This window comes from Cinclus cinclus, chromosome 3 (assembly GCF_963662255.1).
Source record: "Cinclus cinclus chromosome 3, bCinCin1.1, whole genome shotgun sequence".
NCBI classification, from domain to species: domain Eukaryota; kingdom Metazoa; phylum Chordata; class Aves; order Passeriformes; family Cinclidae; genus Cinclus; species Cinclus cinclus.
Window position 1 is genome coordinate 9,928,408 of NC_085048.1, and position 26,681 is coordinate 9,955,088.

Here is a 26,681-nt window from a genome sequence, read left to right on the forward strand (position 1 = left end):
TGGAAGTAGACCCCAGTGGTTAAAAAAAAACCCTAGACAGCAAGTGCAATCAACCCCTAATGTGTTATGAAAATCAAATCTTGTGGTGTGATTTTTAGCTAAAGACAAGTTCATGAGTATGGGAACCTGTCTGCAACTTTTGGATGGCTTGAGCTGGCAATGTAAGAGATGCTGTTCCTGTTCAAGTGCTGGGCTTTTGTACTTTTGATGCTAGAATTCTCATGCTTTTTCCCAATGACAAATGTAGTGCTGGTCTGTGCGCTGCTCAGGATTTGACTCATCTGCAGCCAGCAGCCTGGGGCCATCTGGAACTGAAACTCAGGTATGCTGCACTTAGTCAAGGACAGCTCTGCTTTAGTTCACTCTCCTGGGAGAGAGATCAGACCTGTGCAGGTGCTAAGCAAAGTCCTCCTTGGTTACATCTCCATGGTTCTGAGAGCCCTCAGCCCCTTTGGTCTTGGCTGCAGCAGCCACACAGCCAAGCTAATATTGCAGTGCTCTCTGCTTTCCAGATACCAGGTGGTAGCTCATTAGGGCACCCTGCTACACTAGCACAGAGATACAATTCCCAGGCAGGAGCAGCCTGGAATTTGGGGTGTATGCATTGGCCTGTTCACACTACAGTAAGGAGAGCTGTGTTAACAGTGCTTGGTTTCTTGATGGCCCAAAAGAGGCCCTGTGCCACCAAAGCTGTGCTTTCCAGCACCCGTGCCCACAAGCGTTTGACAATTGTTGTGTTCATACAGGTGTGAAAATAGAGCATCCCAAGCTGGATTTACATTTTATATGTTGGGCTTTTAAATATCTGCCCGTGCATGTATCTAAAAGCCCCCTCTTCATTGGACTGGATTTTCTAAAGATCACAATCCTTTCATCAGAAATTGGCTTGTAACAACTTCAGCACAGGCTTGATGTTACTCATTGCTTGAGATATTGATACTCTTCATCTTGCTGTCTTGCTGCCTTTTCCCATCCATTTCCTCCTTCGGTTGAGCCAACACCTGTGCTCCCATATGGGCAAATTTGGCAGGTGCAGGGGATGGATCACAAGCTCTGGAATATATTTTTCCAAGTGTGTCATCTGGCTGATAGGAGAACCCTGGCTTAGCTGTACTGCCAGTACTGGAATGACTCTGGAGCTGTCTCCCAGTCAAATGGTCACAGAGCTGGCTGGCTTGCTTTGTTTTCCTGGACAGCATATTGTCTCCCTTAAAAAAAGAAAACAAAAACAAAACCATATATATCTATATATCTATATATCTATATATCTATATATCTATATATCTATATATCTATGTATATATGTTTCCTTTTCACAGTGAGAAACATGGTCCATATGAAACATCTGACATCAAACCCCTGTTATAAATTCCTTCAGCAATCTGTGTGCTAGGCCCATTAAGATAAAGGGAAGTATTTTCCCTTTATATGGTTGTATTGTAGCTGGGAGAGGAACTATAGGAACTACCTGTGTCTCTGCTTCTGAAATCCAAACCTCAGCACTAAGAATGAGTGCAGAATTCTTTGCTTGCAAAACCACAGCTGTGGTTAATGACCATAATGGAGATGAAGCAGCACATTTTCTTGCAAACATTAATAACTCCTGTGCACATTGCCCACATTTTGCAACCACATTTTCAAACCATGGCATGTTTTTCAGAGGACAGCTGCTTGAGGAAAGCATTTCTTGCTACCAAATGCTGGCACTTGGTTGCAAAGGTCTGCTCTAGATTTAAAAAATACAAATATAGCAGGACTGGTGGCCCAGCAGTCGAAAAATCAACAATCAAATAAATCTGCTAGCTATTATTGATCTTCATTTCCCCCCAAATAGTATCAGAATTCAGCATTCCTCAGGCTGAAGGGAATGAGGAGATCATTTTTGAGTACTTGCCATAGTGCATATGTCAGTACTTGCCACTGACTTTCCCCCATTGCAGCCATCTGCACCCCTCCTGAACAAAATCATGTGCAGCATTGTGTTTAATGTTCCTGAAAGAAAAGGGAACATGTAATAATTATTTTAAAATAAACACCAAAGGGACAAGTACTGTGTTCTTTGGCTTAATTCATACACGGATGAAATCATTTCTCTGAGCAGTCCTGCCAATGTCTTGTTTCAAAGTCTGAGCCTTGGAGGAGAGCTGCAATCACTGAATGAAGTGTCAGCCATCCCTCCCTCCTCCCGCCCTGCTCCCGGCTCCCCGGCAGCCCAGAGAGCTCAGCCACTGCAGCACCAGGTCCAGGGAGAGGAAGCATGGAATACCTGCTCAGGACAAGAATATAGCACCAGGTCCAGGGAGAGGAAGCATGGAATACCTGCTCAGGACAAGAATATAGCACCAGGTCCAGGGAGAGGAAGCATGGAATACCTGCTCAGGACAAGAATATAGCACCAGGTCCAGGGAGAGGAAGCATGGAATACCTGCTCAGGACAAGAATATAGCACAGATACTGAATGTGAGCAAGAGCCCAGGTGCCCTGTGGCAGCTGGCTCAGGTGCCCCGGCACTGGCTCCCCACTTGGCCTCCACCTCAGCATGGAGCAAACACAAGTTCTGATGGCTCTGTCCATTGTGGGCTCAATACCTCCAGGTACTTGGGATCAACCTGATCCCCTGGTGGCCTGGGGATGAGTGGGCTCCCCTGTGGGTGCCATGTGTGCTGCTCTCCCACCTGGCACTGGAGTGCTGTGGTTGTGGCACTGGGGCTGTGCTGCAGGGAGGTGCAGCTACTGCTGTGTCCGGCTCCAGTGCGTGGGCTCCAGTTCCTGGTGTGGGCAATATTAGACAACTGTGCAGGCTTAAAATTTGTTTGGTCTGTATTAGATAGGAGTGCTTGTTCCTTCTCTCTCTCTCTCATACTCTCTTCCTCCCAACCTGTCTCCCCTTATTTGTGACATTTAGTGGCAGTGGTACAGAGAAGGGGTCCCAGTTCAACATGTGGCTTAGCGCACCCTGAAAATCCCACTGCCCTTCTTGGCTCTCAGTCCACAAGAGAAGGGGCCATTAGGCTGAACATATGAAGATGCTGGATGCTGGGATACCAATGGGTTATTCATAATCACCTGGGGTCAGGCATGGTGAAGTTCAGAGTGATATCTAGATTACATATATACATATATATATATGTTCACTTTTTTTTTTAATTATTAATAGCTGATGGGCACAGAAAGATTTGCCACTTGTGTGATGGTACAGAGCCACAGAAGTTGGGGCATGATGACCTCTGCAATGTCATGACCAGGCTGTGCTCTTCTGCTACTAACATGCCAGGACAGAGGACCAGGGACTTGGCAAGGGCATTTACAGCTCTTGGAAACCACTGTCCAGTTTAATTTTTAATTACCTTTGAGGAAAATCTCAAGATATTACCAATGCCCTCAGAGGGAGTTGCGTCAGTCTGTATTCAGAAATCACAGTGAAAACTCAAACTTTGTTTTGGCATTCATTCTGAGGAACATTTTAAAATTTTAATATAATTGAGATAAGACCCTGTAACTGACCTGTGTTTTGTTTTTAATTTCCAAATCATTATTTGATTTCTCTGAGATGGTTCCTATCTTGTCAAATAGAACATGAACTTGACACTGTTTATTTATTGTTTATAGGAAAATCTTCAAAATTTTCTTCCACCCAGAACTCCATAATTTCCAGTTAGCGACAGTTGAAAGAAGTGGGCTTCATCTTGTCTGCACGAGGCTGGCTTCCCCCATTAGCATCATTGCTCTAGCTCTGAACCAGAACCAGCGTAATTCACACCAATGAATGCTGTGCCAGCATAAGGGACGTTTACAGACAAACCATCCTGCACTAGTAGACAGCACAAAGTCAAAACATAAATGCTTCAAAGGCTTGCAGCCATCTCATCACGACGATGCTGATCCACTGAGCAACATCCTGAACAGATGTCTGCTCTGTAATGGCTTGTGTGCATGTTAACACTAGCAGGTGATGATCTGACCACCGGGCTGGCGTGCACGGGTGTGTGTGGGTGTGCAGGGGGGTCAGTGTGTGTTAAAGAGGATGGTTTTCTGCATGCTGACATCTTGATGTACGGTAGCGTTTGATGAAACGCATCGTTTACCCTGAAGAGGGGCCTGATCAATCACAACAGGTTGAGCTCTATCTGCCTAGTCTTAGCCGTGTGAGTCGGTGGCTAGGGAGGAAATTGTTACTCTCCAGCTCAAGTGAAATGAGTCATGAAGAAGCAAAGATCCTGTGTGAGTTTGATACAATGTTCACTATGTCTTGGAAGAGCTATTTTAAGAGGAATTTGGCCAGGATCCTGGACTTTTGATTATTCTTCTTTCCTTCTCCTTGCATTTTACTGTTTCCCTGTAGCATGTTCTAAAGGTTGTGTCTTGATTTATATCTGTAAATAAATCTCCTTATTTATGAGGATGTAATGTCCCTGGGGTCCAGGAGGCCCCAGCCATTCCATGTAGCTGAAAGAGACGTTACCTAAGTGGACCATGAATCAGAAGTGGGGCAGACAGGGAGAACTATTTTTACCAACCCGCTTGACTTGTGAGGGGGTCTGCCCAAGAGGCAAGTGGGGGCAGCTGTTGGGGGGGACTGGGAAGGTGTTAGGAATGATACCCTGGGGTATAATTTCTGAGCGTTACAAGGTGCTGTGCTGAATTATGGAACAGTGGAAGGAAGCAGTAGAGACTGTGGGAAAACTGTTTGTGTGCTATCGAAGTAATAGCCAGGGCATTCTTGACAGAGGAAGAAAGGTAGAAATTGGTGGTAGCTGCTAAAATGAATAAGTTACTTTCTGTTGTTTGCTTGCCAGAAGCAACCTGATAGAAAATGTGTAGCAGCTGGAGTTGGGCTGGTCACAGTACAGTTAAGATGGAACTTTTCTTGCAGCCTCGTAGACTTTACTTCCATCCCTGCATTGCCCTCTGATGACATGAAATAAACCCTAGTGCTAGCAGTGCCATTTCTGGCCAGTGCCCACAGAGGGGCTACATTTCCATTCTGTATGTTGAGTGCAAAGCTTACAGGAGGTTTGTGCTTCTTCTGGGATACAAAGTCCTTCCATCTTTTTCTGGACAGTTTCTAGTTGGAGACATGTGGTGTTGTCCACAGCAAATTCAGGTTGTGAGGAGGGCCAGTGTCTGTCACCTGACTTTTCTGTGTTTATGGCCTTTTTTGGTAGGGTGGAAACCTTGTCCTAACACAAGTATAATTTCCATTGCCTTCACTGAGATTTCACAGACTACAAATCAAAAGATTTTCCTTGATTTTTCTTTTTCTTTTTTTTTTTTTTTCAAATCGGTCTTTATTTTCGGGATTTTTTTAAACCCATTTATCTTAGTAAAAATACTCTGCTAGCTCAACTCAGTCAACTGGAGATGAAGAATGGCTCTATGTACTTTTACAGATAGTTTTATTCTTGCTGGTATGGTCCTGATCTATGATTGGAAAAGTAACTGTCTTGGAAATGCTGTCTTCTCACTCAAAATGTATGTTCTGGCCTGGTTTTGAGTCTAGGCTTTTACTGTGAGTGATTACTGAAGATAATGTGTTTATTCTCATAAACTAACAAATGTTCTGCTAGCACATCATGTTTTAAAACATTTTCATTAAGTCTTTCCTTAAAAAGGCTCTAATTTTATGGGAGGATTGAGTCTTCTGCATGAAAAGTAGAAAGATTTGAGTAAAACCAAGAAATATTTCAGGTGAAAGATATTATTAGAAAGTTCTATGTCAGGCCATCTTCATGTCCACACTTTCTCTTATTGACTGACCCCATCTCTCTCCTGCTGTAGTCACAGAATTGTCACCTTGCACTGCTTCCCTTTGTGGAGGGACAAAGGGAACTGTGTGAGGATGTTACACTGCATTCCCAGATGCAGTTCAACCAAGTAATTTCATGAAACAAGAAACACAGCATTTAAAGATTAAAATGCTGGTTTATACTTCCCCCCTCCCACCCCCCAAAAAAACCCCAAACAAACAAAAACACAAACAAAGCAGAATTTCTGCAACAAGAGGGAAAAGTGCTGGCATAGGCAGGAGACTGATTGAATTCCTCTACGTGTCACATCAACACACTTATTGGCTAGAAATGATGACAATGTCCTCTTGCTAGTAATGAGGTAAGTGGCAGAAAGCAGCCAGTACTCTTATCAACTCCCTTGAGGAGTTTGGGGAGTAACAAAGAAGAAAAAACCATCTTTTGTCTTGCACATAGACCAACTATGATATGTAATCACAGAAAAAAAAGAGCATACAACCAGCCAGTCTTTGTCAGCTGTCTAATTATAGCTACAGCCAACTAAATAGCCAGAAACATGCAGTCCTCATTAAATCTGCTGTGAGCAGAAATTGCTGTTAGGGTCCAGAGAAGCTGGGATAGTGAGAGACTGGACAGAAGTCACGCAGGGAAAAATGATTTGAGGAGAGGAATAGCTTTGTGGTCCCCCAGCTTTGAAGACAGAGGAACTGAAATGCTAACATGAAGAGAACATGACTTTTTCTAGAAATTCAGTATGTGAATCACCCACAGATGCTGTGGATGATTATTCTGCTGCTCTCTGCCATATTTTGAAGAACTATTTTGCTGAAAACTTCCTTTCCAACCTTTTAATGACTGAGTTTTCCTTTGCTTTAGCCTCATTTATATTGTTTTAACACTAGTAGGGGATAAGGTTGCCACTCTTGTCAAAACACAGAAACAAAAACCTAATAAATAAACAACCCTTATGTGCTTCTATTGCAAAAGAATGCTGGTTGTGTGTGGGCAGCTGTGATCAGAGCAGCAGCACTAAAAACATAAGATAAACACATGATAAAGCTGGCTAAAGTGTCTGGGAGGTGTTCAGGTAGCAGTATAATTAGAAGGACTCAGAGACTTAAAAAAACCTAGAAATCTAAGTTACAGAACTCTTTGATAGCTATTTTTAAAGCATGAACAGTACAATTGTTTTTCCTTCTTTCCAGGTGTCCATTCTCTCTTAGGATTTTCCTGTGGACAAAGTCCCTTCCTAACTTTTGCTACAGTCATCCATTGGCTGCTTCACTTCAGATCAAGTGCACACCAGACCCTCAGGCTGTATTAATGGTTTAATTCAGTAGCAATAACTGAATGATAGAGGAATAGATAAGATCAGCATTTTCCACCTGAAGCAGTTCTCTACAAAATCATGTGCTGAAAAAGGAATGAGACCTTCCTCAAAAAATACCCCAAGCACCTCATGGTCTTGGGGATATTTAAATGCAACACAGAAAATCCCCCAGATTTTTCTACCAGCAGCAGCAGGGTGTGTGCAGCCAGTGCCCGCTGGGAGCTGTGCAGCCAGAGCTGGTGGCACTGGGAAGGTGCTGTCAGGTGGAGAAGGGAAATGAGCTCCTCTCTGCTCCCCACTCCCTCACCTCCACCTCCCTCCTGGCTCTGCCAGGTCAACAAGGAGGAGTGAAGGGAAGGGCTTAATCTGCTGCCATCTTTTCTTTTTCATTAGGAACCTGGCAACCATTGCTGCTAGACCAAAATGCTTTTAGCTTTAGACTGTGGGATTCTGACCCCCTCAATACACACCTCTGAGCAGAGGGATGGCATATACAAGCCCATCACTCACAGCCTCTAAAGGGCATCCACAGGAGCCTTTAGGCCTAGAAAGGCATACATGCACAAAATAAAAGAATGTTACTGATGATTTGCTTCTATTTATTCTCAAACACCAGCATAAAGGAGTTTAAGGTCTGAATTAATTCTCAGCCATGCACCAAAGTTTACAGAGTTAGATCAGTACTGTGTTTGGCAGGATTTCCATATCCTGCAATTCAACATGGAATATGTAATCATCTGACAGAAGGTTCAGTATGTTTAGTTGTATAACTGTTAGAACAGATAAAGGATCAGCCAGGCAAACAGTGAAATATGAAAACGGTTCTCGTAAAAACATCCCAGCCTTGGGGCATGCATCTGCCAAAACTACTCCGTGGTGACATGAATGGACATAGCATTTAACTACTCTCCAAGAGGAGAGAGGATTACAAGGAGGTGGGGAAAGCAGAAGAAGCCAGAGCAAGCCTGCCAACAATAGCAGGTTGCAATACTTAATCTCAGTGCTTGTGCCAATGCGCTTCGAAGCTGCTGTTGTTTTTATGAGGAAAAATGCAGAAAAGACTAATCTGTGTATTTATGTCTGTCTGGAAATGTTATAAGTGCCATGTGGTCATTTTGATTCCAGAACCAATGGGGTCGGTATTCCCAGGACGGGGAGACTTGGACAGGGTGCCAGATCTCAGCCACTACACTTGGGACTGAAAGAAGAGAGAGTGAGTAAATGGAGGGATTCAGCAAAGTGGAAAACAAACCACGAACTCTACCCACACTCCCAAATAATCAAATTTTCTGGGGTTGTTTCAGCTCAGGATGACAGCTTGTATGCCCTTGAGAAGTTCTAGAACATTGTCTTCAGTCCTCTCAAATAACAAAGTCACCTAATTTGTTAATTTATTTTCTCCTATGAATATAACTGTTACTTTGTGGGAGTTTATGCTGGTGAGGTGATCTAGAGCGAGCATCCTGTGTGCTGCAAGCTTCAATTAACACAGACAAGTGCAGTAGAGGGGCAGTGCTTGCCTTCCAATGAAAATATTTTCCTATGTTTACCATTACAATGTTTCACAGAACAAGGACCTGTGGCTTATTATCTACTTGTCTTTCCATTCTCAATGGAAACAGGGCGTTTCTTGACAAAATAGAGCATGTTTTAATTGATGGCTACTTTGTTTTGGTTTTTGGTCCTGTGTAATTCTTTTGACAGTGGCAGCAGAAGTTTTGAATACAGCACTGACTTTTTGTGGGCACTAGGATCTGTATGAAGGTGACAGGCACATCACATAGATTATTGACCAGTATTGGTACAGAGCAGGTTTAATATGACAGAAATCTATGTCTTTTATGGTTACCACTGTGGTTACCACAGGCTGCCTGGGGGCTTTGGGGTCAGGTTTTGTTACTGGCGACAATGGAAGGAGGAAGCATGTTCTCCATGGGTTGTTTGAAAGATCTGCAGAAATGGATTTGGATTCACTGGGCATTCCCTGAGGAGGGTGGAGGAATAACATAGATGATTTGCTACTACTTCATACTACTCTTTGGTTACACAAAAGCATAATACACTGATCTATCTTTCCTATCTGATCCTGCCATGGTAGTCTCCATGCTGTCTAAGGGATTGTTTGATAATGTGTCTCTGGTGGTTTGTGAAGTTTTGCTTTAATCCAGCTAAAGCTTAGCTCTATTTGACTGGTAAAAGACAGTGACACATAGGAGTAGGACTTTGGCTTTCTTTGCTGGGCAGGACAGATACTTGGCAGCTGAGTTTCCCAGGGACCTAAGGATTAAAGAGAACCATTAATTTCTTTCTTACTTGAAAGTCTCCATCACTCCAAATTTAACATTTTTCTTCTATATAGGCTGTAAACTACTGCAGGGAAGAAACATTTTCCAGATGACACTGCTCCATAAATGGTACTGTAGGATGTCAATTAACTGTGATGGGAGTTGCACATCTCTAGAGTACTCACAAGATATCTTTTGACAATGGAGTGTCATTTTGGAGATAAATGAAACATGTGTGGACAGGTAAGAAGTTGAAAATTATCATAATCCTTGTCTAAAATTGGTTTATGTGAGTTTCAGAAAAAATTTCTTGGTGAGCTGGGCTGAACAAGGCTAGCCTGATCCTAAAAGGGTTTGCTGCTTCTGTAAAAACTTTTATCTTTCAATGTCTGTTAATCTGTTAATGTTCCTATAGATTTTTAAGGAATGGAAAGAGAATTTCCACCACAATGGTGTCATATTTTGAAGTTCACTCAAGTTTGTGACCTTCCAGATACAAATCTGAATATCTAACACCATAGCCTTACACAGTATCAATGAGATTCTGAAGTTGCTGTGCAAATAGGAGTTTCAGCTGAGGTGGAAGACTGATCCGTTTCCTTTGGAAAAGGAGATAAAAGGAGGAGATAAGGAAAATGGATGTTCAACAATGTGGGTACTTCAAATACAGATTCCCACATGCCTTACTGTAATTTGTCTTGATAATTCTGTGGAAACCAGTTTTTCCTCCTGTTATTCTGGATCAGATCTCCCAAAGACATGAGATGGAGACAAGGAGAAACTGTCCTTCAGATTGAAAAAAATCAAGCAGCAAATAAATAAACTTTGTGTAGTCAGACACCATTGCTGCATACCTAAAGCTGTAATATCATATGAAGTTTATCAGAGGGGTTGGAACATTTGCACCAGTGTCGTCGCCAAATTTCTCCTGGGTGAATTGTTATCCATCTTCCTAAATCCTTTTGGCAGTTTCTACTGGAGAAAGAAAAAGGGTTTGCCATGTGCTGAGTCCCTGGAGTGCACTTAGGTCAGGGCTCATGCCCTGTCCCAGTGCATGGTCCCTATCTGAAAAGGGTAACATTGACATATGTTGCAAGTCAGTTGTCCACCACTACAATAACTTGGGCAGGGAGATCAGGGAATGGATTCTAGAGAGGCTCGGAGCCTCTTTGGTGAGGTGGGCTTGGCAGATGAGAGTGTTCCTCACCCCCTGCTCCAGACACCTGTGTGCTGCTTCTGTAACAGCTCCAAGCCTCTCTCCCTTTGATCCATAGAGGCAATTGCCTTTCCCTGGCATTGTGGGTGGGTGAAATGACTCTTGTAAGCATGTAGCACAAATGAGTTGTACGAGTGCCATAGTACACGGAGGAAATGTGAGTCATAAATCATCCTTAACATCTGCTGGAAAACATATTTATGCCCCAACACAGTACCCATGATTGGTGTTATTTGGTATGTTTGGGACACAAATCCGTAAAGATTGAGACTAATGGCTGCTTTAACAGGCATGGCAGTTTGGGCTTAATGAATTTGTTAATATCAAGCAACTTTCTCCCCACAAACAATGGTGTTGGTAATTCACAATCTGTTATTCTTGGAGCCGCACTCTAACAAAAGCCAGCCTCTCTGTCTGAATGTTGCTGCTTTCATATTTTATTGCAGAAATTACACAAAAATATTTGGCTTGTCTAATGAGGGCTTGACAATATAGTATATATTGCTGAAAATGTGTCATCACATTATTCCTACAAAAACAAACTTGTGTGGTTTTTTCCTTGTCCACTGGCATTTTGCTAGTTCAAACTGTGGAATACAGGATGTCTGTGTAACTTGTCTAATAATACAAAACAAATTATATGATTGTAATGCTGGTATTATTGTGGATACATAGATTGTTCCTTTGCATTTACACTTGTTTTCCTCCTTTTTTAGGTCTATAGGTTTAGACTGCTCTTGGCATCTGGAGTTTCAAAGGCTTTAGGAACACTCAGTTTGTCCTCCCTGAATGTCCTTATTAATCCATGTTCTTATGTGCTAGATCATGCAATTTGTTTTGCAGGAGGCCTTTAGGGCCAGGAAATCTTATTGTGGTTATCTAATCTGACCTATTTCATTATGGAGGTCACTGAATAGCCCCCTCAGGATTTCCTGCAGCTGGGAGAGAGAGTACTTGAAGAAAGTTTTCCATTGTAATCAGAGATGGCTGAAGGCTTTTTGGCAGTGTAGGCAAAAATTTCTTCTAAGGGCAGCAGCAGGATGGGTTGTGAGAGAAGAAGGGCTGGAAGGGGCCAGAGGATTTCAGGAGATGGGGATGGGAATGCTGGGATCAGTCAGGAGGACTCCGGTAGGCAAGTGTGAGATTAGCAAGCTTTTGGAGACCACGAGTGTCAAACAGGCTCAGGAAATATCACAGACACATGCAGAGAAGATATGGGGGTTTATTGTTTGGAAGTTGTGCATTTCAGGAGGAGGTCACAGGGCCAGGCGGTTTAAAACTGAACCTTTACAGGCTGGAGATGGAGAAGAAAAGTCATGGATTCCAGAAAGGGAATGGAATTGATGAAATATTTGAGAGATGTCTGGGTGGAGGGTAGGAGGGATTTGAGAAACGTGGGTAGTTTGAGGGAACTGTCATTTGAAGAAGAGACTCTCACCTGATCAAATCCCTTCTCATCTGGATTTACAGCTCCTATACTTCTGAGGAGAGTGAGCCCCAGCTGACCCCCTGAGGCAAGAAACATCCACTGATTTCTGCTGTTCCTATTTGTCCTACCCTGCATCAGGGGTCTAACACAAATGGATGGGAAGAGGGCTGCAGGCAGGCAAGGGTCTTGAGGGTGGGACACCTGGGGCACAGTTCTTTCTGCTGCCAGGAGTAGCAGGATGCACCATAAGCTGCTTCCCACTCCAGCTGTGTCCCAATCCCAATTCACTTGGGGCTGGATTAGGGCATTCTTCTGGCATCCAGATGTGCTGTGCTGTGGCTCAGAGGGGTCCTTTGCCTTTTTTCTGGCACTGCATGAGAAAGCAGCTTGTGGATTTCCCTTCCCACTGCTCTGGCTTAGCCCCTCTCACCTGCTGCTGTGATTTGCCTCTGATCTTATACAAAAGCCACACAAGTGGTGGGGAGTTTACCAAGGCTCTTGGTAATAAGTGATGCAAAAACCATACACCTCTTTACTGGTTTGAATCTATTTACCATCAGGAGCATGAGAGAAAAAGAAACAGCAGAAGAGAAGTGCAGATTTTGCAAGGAAAATCTCAACAGTTTGAGAAAAAGGATAGCAAAGACAGCTTTTCTCTAGGTACAAGGTTAGAAACACAGGGCAGTAGGAAAGAAAAGAAGCTGACATGAATTGGATTAGGCAGCTAATGAAGGATTGAAGCAATACATTATATTGCTACTGTGGAGGAAAACAAATACCTTCCTCCCAGAGATGAGAGATGAGGAAAGTGGATATTTTTTCAGTGCAGAGTGCAAAAAGCTGGTGGTTGTCACGTCAGAACGCAGTACCATTGGCTCTGTGAGAAGGAAAGTGTGGAAGAGTTAAGACTTTCAAACCTGAGCTGAAGATTTATAAACTCTTCCTGCAAAATGAAAGCAGAATTTTCCTTTGATAAACAGAATTTGTCAAATATCATATCTTTTGTGTCCACTTTGGTATTCCCTCTCTGACAGTGCCCAGACCTGACTTCTCAGAGTTCTGTGTAACACACAGGGAGTAGCTCAGTCTTATGGAGGGGAATTAGACCACACATGAATGCCTAAGTCCCGTTTTGTTTTCCTGACAACTTCTCATCCAGCCTTGGGCTGTGCACTCTCTCCCTTCTCAGTAGCCACACCACTTAACCTATGACTGGAAGCAAAGTTAGTGCACTGAGGACTTTCTGAAAGGCCATTCATTTCATGACCTAGAGGAAACCCCACAGAATAAGGGGGCAAAGAGAGACCATAAAACCAGACAATATTGTTCCTTCCTGGATGCTGGACTGAGTGAGCCAGAGAAAAGGGACATAACCTAAGAAATAGAGCAGAACAAAATAGGATGCTCCTGTGTCTGCTTACCTGGTTTATTATCAGAGAATTATAGAATATCCTGAGTTGGAAAGGTCCCACAAGAATCATTGAGTCCAGCTTCTGGCCCTCCACAAGACAACTTGAAGAACCACCACATACCTGAGAGGGTTGTCCAAATGCTTCTTGAGCTCTGTCAGGCTTGATGCTTCACAGGAGCCTGTTCCAGTTCCCATCCACCCTCTGGCTAAAGAATCTTATTCTAATACCCAGCCTAAACCTCCCCTGGCACAACTTCAGGCCATTCTCTGAGGTCCTGTCACTGGTCACTACAGAGAGGTGATCAGTGCCTGCCCCTCCACTTCTCCTCATAAGGAGGCTGTAGACTGTGGTGAGGTGTCTTTATTTACTCCTCCCTGTTACTAACAGAGGAATATAGACATGCCATTTTCTAAATGGAAATGAAAATCTAAATAGCTTTTTTGAGAACTGATCCAGGTCCTGGGAGAGTATTTGCCTAGGTCCATCTCTCAGAAAACTGCCTCTGGTGGCAGAGTTTTTACTTCAGTGACTGAAGGAAAGGGGTGTTACAGTCATCCCTGGTGAGGAGTGGGGGTCCAGGCAGCTATTACAGGTGTGCTGTGGGGCTAGTGCACATCTGGATGCACTAGGTGGCAGGATCTGTCTGCAGCAGTGAAACATACTGTGGTAATGGTGTTTGCACTGGACAGAGAGCAGGTGGAGAGCATATTTCCTCAGAGATGCCAAAATTGAATCCAAAAGATCTCTATCTAAAGATGGTATGCAATTCATTACCAAATGCAAAACAGTCTGCTCCAGCATAGCTCACTGATGAGCAAGAGACTTATATTTTGTTGATTGAATAGGAAAAGGGAGTTTTGCTATCAGAATATCTATAAGCCTTGTCTTCAAGTAGAGAGAGAGAGCACCATGGGAAACCTCTTCCTCTACCTGTTTGATATTCAATAAATTTAAAATTGAATTGCTTGTTACATCTTAGGCAGACAGGGATCAATGTCTGCTCTTATATCCTGCTCTTGGTTTGACAGAATCATAATTTGATTCTAGCTTGGAAACTGTGCTCAAGAGCAGCCAACAGCAGGTGCGTGACAAGATCTGAGGTGTTCTCCAGTTAAAGCCTGACCTCGTTTGTGAAGCCTTGGGCCAGGGGAGGGCTTTCTGTGAAGAGAGGTTTATTAGGGGTGCTGGTAGCAGCTGTGGTGGCAGAGATATGAGCAAAAGGAGAAATCATGTCCTTGCTTGTGTGGAGGGGGAAATTGAGCTGATGTGATCTGGCTGAAAATACATGGAAAGTTAACAACAGAGCCAAGACTGGTGCCAAATGAGCTCCCTGGAGCCCTGAGTTTGGATGTCCAACCACGTCTGGTGTGAAAGCAGGTGTTAGCTGCTTTCTGAGTTATGGGCCAAAGATGTTGATGTTGTCTGACAAAAAGAAGATAAAGCTTGGGAATAGCAACAAACTTGACCACAATATTGGAATGTTGTCACCCTGAAAGTATAGTTTGGTGAAGAGATAGGTCCTGATTTCCCCCACTGTAAAGCATTTGCATTTCAGCCTCCTCTCTGCAGATTCCAACAGGTCACATATTAAGTATGTGTTTCCCAGATGAGATCCATGGCATCTCTGCTGGGAAAGATCTCCTAGTCACAAAAACTTGAAAACTGTTAGTGTGGTTGGAGACTTCTCACTTTGTACTTCACAGGCATAAACATAAAAGGCCCACACCAAAAGGGGAATCTTCATGCTCTGTCCCTGTGAGGGATTGTGAAAGTTTTTTTTTTTTTTTTTTTTTCCCCAGACTAACAGCATGAACACAACCTGGAATTTTAATTTTAAGCAATGACTAAATGAACTTGAGGTCATGCCTTCGTATGGATGTCAATTGTTTTGGCTTCTCTCAGACAAGCAAATAGTTAAAACCAGGTGGTGGACAAGACTGACATACTGTACCTTTATGTGTCCTTTTGAAGAATGCTTCAGTGATAAGGCAATATAACTTCTTTGTCCCCCAGGTCTGCAGAGTATACTTTCTATTTTGTACAGGTTGCAGTGCATATTAGCTTATTTTTTAACCCGTGGCAACCTCTGGTCAATTGGTCCTGTTGCATATAGTTAATTTTGATGGCCATCATCTGATCTCTCTTCCCACATCACTGGCTGCTTATACCACTGTAATTACAGCCCTTGCTTATCTCCTTCTGATCCACAAAAAGTTGAAAGAAAGTATCATTTTCCCTCTGAGATCCATCCAGACCAAAACCTATGCTTGATTTGATATAGTTGGACGGACAAATAAAACCACAGGTAAGAAAAATAAACCTGTGGATTCTTTGCCAGGTAAACAAAGGAGAAAAGTAAAGTTGCCCTGTTCCCTGCTTTTCTTTTCTTGTGACTGAAAGGTAAACTGGCAGAGGGAAGCATCCTATGGCATACAGTCAAAGGGGCAATTTCATTGCCCTATCTGCACTTGAGGACCATGGAAAAGGATACCAGCTTCCTGGACTGATATGGAGCCAGCTGTGGTGTTTGTTTTTGATGGGGAATGGAGTAGAGAATGCATCCTTGTCCTTGGATTGTGCAGCAAGAGCTTGGGGCTGCTGCTTCCTCCTCAGGGCTGACTCCCCATGGAGCATCCCCAGTGTATCCCCAGGGCCTGTGGGGCTGGCTGCACACAGGGACCACACGGGTCCCTCAGGTCCCACCCTCAGGGCTTCCAGCACAGGGAGATTTTAATGCTTGGAGGCCATAAATGCCTTAACAAAAGCTGGCATAAAATTTGGACAACCTTCACACCTTTTGGGCATGAAAATCCTCCCAATCTGAAGAGCTAGCTGCATTTCAGTTGTGTACAACCACATGTGTGTTAACTCTCTACCTCTGGCTTTTTCACTGCTTCACTAGATCCTCCTTACACTGGCAATTATTCCCTCTCTTCTCTGCTCACCCCAGTGAGTCATGGCTCCTTTTCTTCTATTGGCCAATTCCACTTTCCCCACCTCCTCTTGCCCGTGCTTTTTCTTCCCATCTTTCCTCTCTAGTGCTTTACCAAGATCCTTTGCCAGTTAGTGTGCTCTCTTACATTAGCTAAGACCAAGGCTCATCTTGCCTCATTCCAGCAGACAAATGTGGTAGAGGCCAAGGCAAGATCAGGAATGGCAATCCAAATGCACCAGTAAAACACACAAAGCTAGCACATATGGGTCAGTGAATATCACTTTGGGTGCAGGAACAAGAGAGCACTGGTAATCACCGGAGACAGTGGTTTTGGCAGTGTAGGGGAATGAGATCTAGTCAGGACTTTCCAGGTGCAGCTTTATTTCCATTTCTGAAAAAAAGGCACTGAGAAGGCAACATGGATAGCCTAGGATGAAGCATGTCTGTCTGTGGGGGGCAAGCAGGATTTCTAGCCCATGTTTATGATGTCCTATAAAGTTTGAGAAGCTGTCTGCAGCCCCAGGAGTAGCCTGAACTGGTATCCAAGTGGACATTCCACCAGTCAGCCTTGACCAGGCTGAGTTCACTCAGCAAGTACCTCAACTCAATCACTTGTTTTTGGTTTGTCTGGGAAAAATAAAGGGAAATGAGAGAAAAAGAAATCCCAGGAAAAGTGAACATTTCTGAGAATGATGGTTGTTTGCTGTTTCGCTTCAATTTTATATGAACTATTTGGGTTGGCTATAGCAGAGCTGCCAGGTGGCTAAACATGCCGAGTGAGTGTGGTCAGTGCTTGGGACACGCACTGTGCTCAAGGCATCCAAAAAATTACTCTTGACCTTCATTTGGTCTGCCAATCACTGCAGGCTGCCCTTACATCACATTTTCTCACTAGCCAGTAACAGATTCATAGAAATTAGGGATGGAAAAGACCTGTTAGGTCACACAGTCCCCTTTCCCCCCCTTCCTTTTCACTGCTCCCCAAAGGTCAGCCCAGGGCTGCTCCCTACAGTGTATTTTCTAGTGCTTTGTCCAGTCTTATTTGAAATGACTCAAGTGGTGGGGCTGCCAGCATTTCCCTCTGGGAGCCTATTCCACAGTCTAATGGGCTTCACTGCTAATTTTTTCCTGATTTCCAGCCTAAAATATCCCTTTGCTGTTTTTTTCTCATTACCCACTTGCACCACCCTCCACAGTTTCTCTCCTTCCTCCTCATTAACAGTGCTAACACTCCACATTGAGAAAGCACCAGTCAGCTGAAAATTCAAGTGTTTTGCAAGAAGTAGGCACTAGTGCTTCCTTTACAGCGTTGCAAAGAGAAGTTAAGGAGCTGGGAGAGAAAGTGAGCGATGACTAGAACCAGGCACAAACCTCACATCTTGTAGCTCATTTCGTGGCTTTGGTAGATGAAAGCCTGTTCTCACCTCTCCAGTCAAATTTACACAAAGCGAGTTGAAAATGAACAGGAAAGAGAAGGTTTTGATATTGATCACAGCAATCCCTTGACACTTCAGTTTATTGAAGTGGTGACTGGGAAGAAGGTTCAGAGTATTTTTCTATTCCATCGTCTTCTCCCAAAAAGATGTCTTATTGATGTTTGGACTTAGCAATATCCAGAGCTTTGTTTTTTTTTTTTTTTTTGGAATAGGATGAGGCAGGTTGCCAGTGTTTTCTGACTAGATAACGTCTCAACCCAAATTTCTGGATGTAAACAGATACCATAGTAGACTGTCTCTAGTTCCAAGCTTCACAGCTGGGCCTTGTCTCTAACGATACATTGAACTAAAATCCCAGCCCCAAACAGGCACAGTATCAGATAGGGTTTTTGAGTCTTGAACCTTTGTGTGGTCAAAGAAGAGATGCTTTCTCATTTACCCTTCATCAAATGTTTCCAAAACCACTCTGACTTTTTAGATCAGATCTTATTTCCTGGGAGACCTTTGCAAAGGTGCTTGCTAATCTGTGATAATGTGATCCTAGCTTTATATTAGTGCTTACTGATGCTCTTTGAAGCACTTGGACATGGCGAGAGCCCAACCTGCAAGGTCCCTTGAGGACTGGGCCCTCAGAAACCAGAGATGGAAGAGACCTACAGGATTATCTCATCCTGTTCATTCCCCCGCCAATACAAGCCTGTTCCCCATGGTACATTTTCCAGGGCTGTGTCCAGACTGATCTTATTTTTAAATGATTCATATGATAGGGTTTCCTCCAGTTCCATTGGTGGCTGGATGGTTGCCAGAACACTTTTCCCCCCCACCCTTTCTTTGACTTTGCCTCTTTGGATTAATCCAGAATTCTGAGGTCTGCAATTTGTACTGAGCGTAAACTGGCAGGGAGTAACTGCAGAGAAAAATTTTACTTTATCCTTGAGGATAACCTTGAGGTTTTTTGAAGCAAACAAATCTCTGACAGAAGCCAAGAAAAGTGTTGTTTCAGAGAGACCGGGCTGCTGGTGAAGGACAGATGTGGGTTGGTTTGAAAGCACCTCTCCAAGCCTTGAGGCTGACATCAGTGGTACCACAGGTGTTTCTGTCTTAGCTGCCAAACTCTCATGGCTGGTAACTGGGATTGCTTTCTTCCTTGAATTTACAGAGACAGACCGAATTTCAGGGGTCTGTGCTGGGCCTATAGCCAGTGTGTAAGGAGTGAGGTTGGCCCGGTGCATTGCTGCACATGTGGCTCATTTTTTTTGCCATCCCATGGCATAAATACTTAATTTACTTATTGCCAAACACTGTTTTCCCTCCTGTGTCACTTATCACTGTCCTGTGCATGGTTTGGAGTTCTTGGATACTGATGTCTGCGTGCTCAGAATCTCATCCTTCATGAAGTTCATGAATTGCCACCTGGAAAATCATTTGGGATGAACAATATGAACAGATTTTCTGTGGTCTTCAGCACTTACCTGTGGGCAGCCATGTTCTCAAAAGGACAAAACCCAGCTCAGAAAAGAGCTGCAAGCAGCAGCAAGGCTCCCACTATGAAAGGACCAAGGTTTCATCCCTTGTACTTTTCCTTCCCTTTTTTCTCTGCTGCTTCTTCAAAACTTTTTCCTTTCAGGAATGGATTGTTTTGTGGGTGGGATATGGGGTCTGCCTGCACGGCATGCAGCATGTATCTCTGCAGCTGTGGGTATCTAATGTTTAAAGCCAGTGCTGCCAACAAGAACCTGGTCTGGAATGTCAGTGATCTGTAAGCTGAAGGATCCCTGCAATTGACAGCTAGAAAATAGGAAATAGTGTGTGATAAACTAAAGAAGGAGGGTAAGAAAGAATAGAGCAGAGCTCAGGGCCACCTCTTCACAGAGCACAGCTGTCCCAGGGTCCCTTGGAGCTTGCCTGGCCTCACCCATCACAGGAGCCATGACCTTCATCAGCAGGATGAATTCACCTCTGGAGATAAGTCCTCCACCTTGCCACACTGGACCCCAAAAATCCTTGCCCCAGACCCATTTCCTCCTGGACATTTAGAGGTTTCTTTTAAATCTCCAGACATGTCATGTCACTGAATGAAAAATTATGCTCTGGTATGATCAATCTTAGAAAAGAGCTGACTGCTCACCAGCCTCCTTATTACTTTTAGTTAAAGGAGTAGCAAAACCTGATTTCTTCTTTATTTTGTGCCAGCCAACTGCAATAGGCTGATCTAAGAAGATCTTTAAGCACACTTTATCTTCCTGCATGTGCTCTTAGAGATGTCTACATAGAGTTTTCATTATTTTATCTTGTAATTTTTTCTTGGAGCCTGGAACAATGACTCTTAGACTGCACTGGCTGTTGTCCTGTAGGAACAAAACCAGTGGGATCCAGTCTGATTTAGAGGAATGATGGTCAAGTGAGTTCTAACAGGTAACAGTTGTGTGCACTGCACTGTGCTGCATGTGACTTATGTGCTTTTCTTTTTCACTTGCACAGCTAAAATATTAAATAAACTTAAGGAGATCCTGTCCTGGAAAATTCTTGCCACTTGCCAGTCAAAAAGCTTTTGTTACTTAGAAGCAAAGATCATGAGGCAGCCTGTATTGTTTAGCAGGAGTAAAATCGTTATTATAAGCACTCTGATCCGGAAATGTACTGTGCTGTCACCAGATAATCTGCAGAATAAAAGTGTTATTCCTTAGCAGTGACTGAAATGGAAGGCTGACCATACAGAAAATAATATGACTTCTGAAACAAATTAGCCAAAGCCAGATAATTAAAAATCAAAGTAGGAAAGTGGCGTGGAGGAATTCAGTCCAGTTCTTTCCACACTGCATATTTCTTATATGTATTTCCACACTTATATGTATTTCCACACTGTATATTTCTTAACATCCTGACCCAGTGAATGCATTTGAAGTCAGTGCCCATGGCTGGCATCAAGTTGTGTGGTCATCCCTGTGGTGTGGGACACATCAAATCTTCCTACTCCCCAGGAAACATACTGCTGCATCAGTAGTGCTGAGATATCACAGCTGACATCTGCACACTTAGATTATTTAGCATTTCCCCACACAAGCAAATCACATTTAATTTTTTTACAGATTAAGCTAAAATTCAAATTTTGGTCATTCTGTGGACAGACAGGAGATAAAAAGGTGGTCCAGTTTCATAGCTACAGAATACAAACCAGAGATAATATTTTTTTTTTTTTAAAGCCATCCCACAAAGGTCAAATTTAATAAGTTTCAGGGTAAAGTGAAGGAATCATTTATTTTATCTGGCATGTAACTGATAACAATGAATATGTTTTTGATCTGTTTATTTATAACACCACCAATATTGTAGATATGGTGGGTTGAAAATTTTCCATAAAAATCGTTTTTGGATGAAAGCTTTGCTTTTGACAGAGTAATTTATTTTGGTGAAGAAGTGATCACCCTTGGGAAAAAGTTTCCCCTGAAAAATAGTGTTTTGGCTGAAAATGGATTTTTTTTATTATTATTTTTCATTTTTCCGATGAAAAGTCAGAATTTTCCATGGTGAGAAAAGAAAATTCCAAGTAGCTCCAGCATGAGGTATTTTATAGATAGGCAAGGAATAATCCTGGCTCAAAGGGAATATAAAATAAACTGACAAAAATCTAAGAAATTTGGATCAGTAATTTTGAAGTTACAAAAGTTTGAATTCAGCAGCTTTTCATGTGCTTAATAGAACCTCTGCAGTGATGTGTTTTTAATGCCTCAGTTTGGGATTGCCCATCTGAGAACATCTCATTCCAATCACAAAGTCCTTTTCCATAGTGTTTAAAGTCAGTGGAGACCATGAGATCATCTAGTTTGGCCTCCTTACATATAACTCAGTTAACCCCTTTCTTAGCCCAAAAGTCACATTTGGCTGAATCACAGATAGAACAGCAAAGCTCCTACACTTTCCTTTCAAGAGTGGTTCACCTTCTTCATGTGTTGTTTCTTTTGTTGTTAGATCTATCTGAAATTACTCAAACACTTAACTGTAAATCTGGTTTCTTTTGGCTATTTATATAATAATTTTCTGTGTGTATTCAGAAAGGTTAAGGATTCCCTGTGCAATCCATTACTTTATTTTCATAAGATTGTGGTATATGACCATCAAATTACCAAAATTTTAATCATCATTAACAGTGTGTTGGTGCAGTAGAGTTCTTCAGTCTCTTCCTGTGCTTGCTGGGTGTGTGGGGAGTGCGGAAAAGGGTAAAACAGTGCTCTTTAAAAATGTCAAAATTTATTCAGTGTGGTGGCTTTGGCCTCACCAAAGATACAGGTGTTAGATAACACCACCTTAGCAGGTTTCTCAGGGCTGTAGCAGCCCTTTTTGCTTGATGCCAGGACCTTACCCTGGCCCATTAGAACTTTAAAATGCATCTCAGAACTGCTGCTATCCAAGGAACATTCCTGTTTTTGAGGAACAGCCCTTTTGCTCCTTGCATGTAAGAATTTATGAAAAGCCTTTTTTTGAGTAGACCCAGGTTACTGGGCACTGGAGTTCACTCTGCTTGCCCTCTCCCCACTTTTATCTGTCATTCACTGTTTTTAAATCACCCATAAAAAAGATCAACTGTAATTTTAATTTTCCTTTCAAATACTTGAGGATAGTATGGTGTAGGTCTCATATTTATAGCCATAATTTTGTGACCCTCCTAGAAACAGCCCTATTTGTTACATTATTTACAAACCCTTTGGCTTATATCAGTTAGGTAATTTTCAATATATGTTGTATACAGTTTCTTAATACTATATACTGCTGATTTTTATATCAGAATATTGTGTGGTACCAAGTCAAACACCCCATAAAATTTTATTACATCTGCACAGTTAAATTTATCAAAAAAAACCTTCTTAGAGAATGAACTCAAGTTTGTTTAAGTAACACTATTTTCCATAACCCATTTCATGTTGTCTGGTATTCATTATATCGTTCTCCTTTATTTTGTTATCAGTTAAATTCCATATGTGCTTTTTTTATTCTTTTGTTTGAGGTGGATGTCAGGATATTCAGTAATGTAACTCTGGTAGGTAGTTTGCTCCTTTCAAATGTTTGCACAAGGTGATCATCCATCTTGTGCTTTCAGACTTGTTTGGTATTCTGGGATTTAGTAAAAATAAGCAACAAGTGAGCAGTGATTTCTTTAGGCAAGTCCTTTATGACTCCTGAGTTCAAGCTATCAAGCTGATGACTTTAAAATGTACATCCTGGTAAGACCTTATCTAATTCCCTAATTTGTATTTATTTTTTGGTATTTATTTCTTCTTTAAAATAAAAAATTTAACTAATAGTACTTGGGTGATTGAGACACATCATGGTCAAATAGAAATCATATTTATTTAATTTTTATTTTTTAAAAATATTTCTATTTAGAATTTTGTCCTTGTCACTGAGAAATAGGCATTCATTTTCTTTGATCTCATTATATTTAAAACTTTTCTTTCAACTAGTTTTGCCAACCATGACATTTTCCTTTAGGATCTTTTGGCCATTTTACACACCTTCTGCTGCTTACTAAAGCTAATATCTCTGGTTTGGTTTGTGTTTCATGTCTTATTTCTTGAATAAAACTTCTGAAATTCCAAGCATTCAGTATGTCACTGAACTGAGGCAAGCTTCTGAGGTACTACTGTCTTTTTTCCATTGATCATGTACAGCCTGGTCATCTAACAAGTTCTTGAAGAACTCTCCACTGTCTTTCATAATTTTTTGTCCACATTTTTCCTATTACCACATTTCTTGTGTGTTTTCCCAGTATCAGAATATAACTGCTTGGAAATACCTGAATATTTTTGCTCCTTGGCCTGTACTGTGTTTGCCTACATGGAAAAAATAGAAACTGGTCATGACCTGCAGTTCCTACTCCAGCACTCTTCCATTGTTCAGAATTCAATTCACCTTTATTCATATAAAGAGTTACCAACACTTCATGGATTTCTTTCTCTTCAACAGGCAGCTGCTTCATCATCCCCTTTTTTCCTTGGACATTTGTGGTGGCTCACAACCTTCTGCCCTCTCTCCTCAAAAACTTGCCTTGGACTTTGCTAGTTGCATTGACCCATGGTTCAGGTTCCTATATTTCTGACCTACCAAAAGTCAGTCATGAGCTGTCAGAGGTCTGAGTTAACTTCTTAATTTGATTTACATTATAATATTATATGATTTACCTTATAATACTAGCCACCATCTCTTGCGTTATAAATTACTTTCTTCTGGTGTGGTCAATAGGGACTGCAGCTCCACAGATTAAAAATATCCATTTATGGCAATGCACTCAGTCAAGCAGGGAAAGCTAAATTTAATCTGCAAAGCCTTTGGGTGTCTCTGATTAACAAAGTACAGACACTTTTATATTCTATTCTCTGAAGTGGTGAGATTTATGAATTCACCAACAAATGATTCATAGCTTTAAAAAATAAAATAAGCAAAAACTTCCTATAATTAATTACTCAAGTGCTGAGACTGAGTATCTGGAGCTGAGAAGGTAAGACATTCCAGAGCTTGAATTGTTGTTGCAAATTAACTCTGTTGGTTGTACAAATGATTTTTTTTTTTTTAGTTTCTCTTTACCTGAAAAGTTTGCTTTCAGCATAGCTAACATATTAAAGGTGCATGATATGCAACAGTCAAGTTAGGAGTTTGATCAAAAAAATCAATTTAAATGCTGACGGGTTAATGAGATTTGAAGCTGAAAGGGACCACTGTCCCAGTGTATCTGACCTACTCTGTGACAAGTGCCACCATAATTGCAGGCAAGATTTTTGTGGTGCAAGGAACTGGAATTATTTTACACTTAGACAAATGAATGATGTCGTGGTTGTTAACTTTTGGTTGCTGTTGGACTATTAGAATATGTCACTTAAACATTCAATCTGAATTTAAAGGCTCCAAGTGATGAAGAGTTTACCACTTCCCTGGGTAGTACCTTCCAGTGATTAATTACTCTCTCACTGTAAGGAATTTGCGTCCTATTTTCAGTTTACATTTCTCTACTTTGCACTTTCGGCCGATCGATCTTCTGGGGCCTTTTTCTGATACAGTTAAGGGGCGGCTCATATCACCACTCTCCACTTCAGAAGCTTTCAAAATTCTGTTTCTTTGAGGGCCTAAGATGATGGGACTCTCTACATTTCTTGATGGAAGATGTGTTTTCTAGAACCTTTCCAGCTTTTGGTCTACTTTAAGATGCAAATTCCAGAGCTGGACACATTTGCATAAGGTTCTTAACAAATCACGTGTGGACGCATAACTATTTTTTAGCATTCAGTTAAAGTGATTTTCCCCTACTTTTTTTTTTACTGCCGTATCATGATTCCTGTAGCAGATTCCTGTGATCCACAGGGTCAATCTTTGTCCACTGCATACCCCCAATGTCAACAAAGGTCGTTTTTGTGGCAGAATTCACTCCATTACAGCAAAAGTAAATAAAGCCTGTCACCACTCTAGCAATGAGCATAGGTGCTTACCTTGGAGCTGAGCTGGGTGGGTAAATACACTGTGAATGGCCAACTGGATCACATCCACCGAGCGCTCAGAAAAGAATCCTGACAGTCTATTGTTCCACTTGCGCCCGGGTCTTTAATGTTCACCCGGTGTGAAGAAGGAAAAGCAATTATCAAAGGCGGCTTTTAGGAGTAACTTTACACATGGGATGCAATTACAGCGTGAAAGAACACCGGCTTAATAGTGACAGACAGTGACTAAGAGATATGATTAGCTGGGAACTAGCTGCCAAAATCGCATCCAGGGAAAAAGCGTGGGGAGAAAGAAAAGCTTTCAGACTGGCCCTCGTATTTGTCAATCCACAATCGGTGGTACTGGCAAACTGCTGAGCGTGCTGGTTCCTCCTCAGACTAGCGCAGCCCTCCGTGTCCCCCAGACACTCGTGCATCCTCCTGCATCGCCCCTGTTGGAGCCTGGGACGTGGCCCCGGTGAGAGGCACTGCCCAGCCCCGACTGCCAGCGCCGTGCTCGGCTTTGGACGTGCTGCAGTGGGGCGTCCCAGGCCTGCTCGCCCTGCTCCCAGGACAGCGCAAAGCCAGGGCTCTGTGCTGTGCCTGTGCCTGGCAGGGAGGGATCGGGTGCTGGCAGCTTTCCCGGACCCCGCGCTGCCCTCCAGAGGGGTCTGCTCCAAGCTGGGGTCGTGCCTAGCTGAGATGCTGCAGGGCACCATGCCTAAGTCTGGAGACAGAAATACCGGTTTAAAGCAGTTTAAAGCACTTGCAAAACTGTGCCCACTATCCGCTGGTCTTTGGTATTTAAACCAACAGCTATTTTTCTATGAAGACATAACTCTGGTAGTAGAATCTGCTTTTTTCATTTTCCATTTGTCATCTCAGATTGGATTGCTTAATGCTTTTCCCTTGTGGATTTCTTCAGTCTGGCTTTGCTGTGAGCCCTGAAGAGTCCAGGATATCACAGAAAACCAGCTGAAGTCACCACCATGACCTCATGACATCAGGTTTGCTCTTGAATCCTAAAATAATTTCAGAGTGGCTCTGTTTTCAGCCCACCTTGTAGCCTGACCTCCACTACACTTGGACTCCATATTCCTTCTCTCTTGCCTCATGTTTTGTTTCGACCTCTCTGCTCTGTTCTCCTCCTGATTTCATTCAGTGTTTCTCAGACTTGCTGCCACCATCTCTCCCTTCAGAGAGATTCTGTGCCCAGAAAGTCAGGCACCTGGATTGCTGCCTGTGGTTGCGTTTCTTTTACCATTAGCCCCAGGTGGTGCCATTCCATTTGGTAGTAGCGGCAGTGGGATGGTGGCCTGAGAGCGAGTTGACAGGATTTTGGGGGGCTGAGACCACCCTGTTTCTCCTGTGAGACTGGCAGCGTGGTCCCTGGCGTGTGCTGACCATCTACCCTAGGCACAGTTCTGT